This window comes from Etheostoma spectabile, chromosome 14 (assembly GCF_008692095.1).
Source record: "Etheostoma spectabile isolate EspeVRDwgs_2016 chromosome 14, UIUC_Espe_1.0, whole genome shotgun sequence".
NCBI classification, from domain to species: Eukaryota; Metazoa; Chordata; class Actinopteri; order Perciformes; family Percidae; genus Etheostoma; species Etheostoma spectabile.
This window is the reverse complement of record NC_045746.1, coordinates 9,768,728-9,771,409: the sequence shown is the minus strand read 5'-3', so window position 1 is coordinate 9,771,409 and position 2,682 is coordinate 9,768,728.

Genomic DNA, 2,682 nt, shown 5'->3' with positions numbered 1-2,682 from the left:
ATTTGTTTTAGTCAATTTTATGGCATTGGAGAAAAAAATAATAACTGTGGTTTGCAACAGCAAAGACAAGAGCAGAGATAGATAAGTGTACAAGTAGCATAAACAAGTGTCAAACAAAGAAGAATATTAAATAAGACTAAAATAGATTATGCCTTATACAGTCTCCTGCGGCTTAAATAAATACTTAGTGTTGTAGAAGGGCAATGCACATAAGTCCGATATAGCAAACTGTTTTATACAATAATTGCACATAAATTAGTAAAATTGCACTTATGAAAATTGCACAAAAGAAAATTATGCACAGATGTAATAAAGGCACATGGGATATATTGCCCAGTCAGCAGTCAGCAGCTCCAGACTAAAAGTACTAACGTTTTTCATTTATTAAGGATACTATATTAAATAGAGTAAAACTCAGTAAAAGTCATCCAATATATATATATATATATATATATATAATATATATATACGTACTGTACTGTGTCTGAGGAAAGACGATTCAGTACCACGGTCAGCGACACACATACTTACTGTAATGATCCCATTTGTCCACTAGAGGGGGAGGGGGGGATACAGATTCATTTCAGCAGCTATATGAATTTTGACTAGTTTTCAAATAAATGGTAGCTATCTGAAATATCATTGTTACTAGTATAAATATAATTTTCCCTAGAAAAGTATTTTGGATATTTGAAAAGCAATTCTAGATAATTATAAGAACAGTCTTACTATTTACAATTCTATGGAAGAAGATAAAGGCCACATGTGAAAAAAAATGTATTGAGATCTGAGTTTAAAGTCAGAACATAGTCAACATATGAAACACATTCCACAATGTATGACAGGTAATATTAGATGGTGCACAGAACAGAGAAACATAAAACCAAAAACCAAAAACAAAACACACAAAAGGGACCACACCTTGCCTAATCCCTCTCCTCTGACTCTTGTGGGGTTCCCATAGGCTTCTAGTTGATGATTTCACTTTGTTTATCCTTGCTGTAGAGAGCTCAGACATAATTATGTCATAGTAGCTCAGTCTGTGGGAAGTTGGGTTGGGAACTGGAGGGTTGCTGGTTCAAGTCCACGTACAGAGTGTGGATGGGTAGCTGGAGAGATGCCACTTCACCTCCTGGGCTCTGCCAATGTGCTATTGCGCAAGGCACCGAACCCCACCTCAACCGCTCAAGGCGCTGGTCTCACACACCCTAACCCTCTGACGTCTCTCCATTAGCGCATGTATAGGACCTGAACATGTGTGTGAATTCCAGGCCTGTGTGCAGTGTGTAATAACAGAGTGTAAATTATAATTTCCCCATAGGGGATCAATAAAGAGTATAAATTATTATTATTATTACACTCCCAGACCATATGCAGGTTAGTTTCAGTTTGACAGAACATACATTAGGGAGTGAGAATGACTTTACAGACGTAGAGTCAATGTGTCCTGTGGCATATGTTAAAGTGGATATCCTGGTGATTTGGGTTCTTGGGACGGTGGAAAATGTCCCAAACTGTCTCCCAATGAATTGCGTTCCCCTCAGGGCTCAGCTCTCTCTCCCATTTATATACTATTGGGAGTTCGCCTATGGGTGCTTGCATCAGTTTAGCATAAGTCTTGGACACTAATCCTCTCACAGGAAAATCCAGAAACCAGTTAATGACTGGGTGCGCCTCAAGACTGTTTCCCCATGGCACTCCATAACATTTTAGGGCTGATCTTAACCTTCTAACAGTCAAAAAAGACTGATTTACATATTCCCTGTGCCATAAATATGGAATCTTTAATCAGATTGCCTCAACCGTTATGATATGCTTCACAAAAGGCATTTGAATTTTGAGTTATTTTGAGTCATTATTTAACTTGGTAACACCTATTTTGTTTATGACTTTGCACTGCCCCCAAATGGCCAAATAAAAAAAAAACAGTTCAAAGAAAATCAAGATTTGACTCTGCTACTAATGTTCCTGACTTTGCACTGCCCCAAAATGGCCAAATATGGTTCCCCAATGAATATGAAAGGTGATTCACATACCCAGCTCCTCACCTTTCTATAGGATGCCTGATAAGTCCTTATCTACTGTGGAATTGTGGAAAAATCACAGCAAAAAAGAAAAAAATCATACTACAGCTCCTCACCTTTTTTGTGATACTTTTTTATTCTTTAAAGAGACAAATAAAAATGCAAAACATTGGTCCAGATGACAACATAGAGAAAGCTACACTACACACACCAAAGAAGGCACAGTGAACCTTTTCCACAATCCTTCCTTGTGATCACTCTAAAACAAAGAGAGGAAATAGGGGAAGGAGGGAGATAAATAAAACACGACATGAACGATGTCTGCAGCTTTGAAGATGTCCGATTAAAGCTATAACTCATTTTCAGGACGCTCTAGAAATAAAACCTCTTGCTTAACCAGACTCATTTCATCTCGGAGTGATAGTACACCACCCGCAGACAGTCACTTGGGTAATATTGGACCATTTTGATGTAGGATGTTAAGATAAAAGGCTTTTAAAATGCCCAATTAAAGCTATATTGTAACAATTTTCCAGGCTGCTAATTAAAGTCATAATTTAACTTTTTCTGGCTGCACTATACTGCAGGACACCTACTCGACTCGCCTCGGCTTCTTTGGTTTTTGTATTACAATAAAAAGTCCCTGGTACCTGCTAAC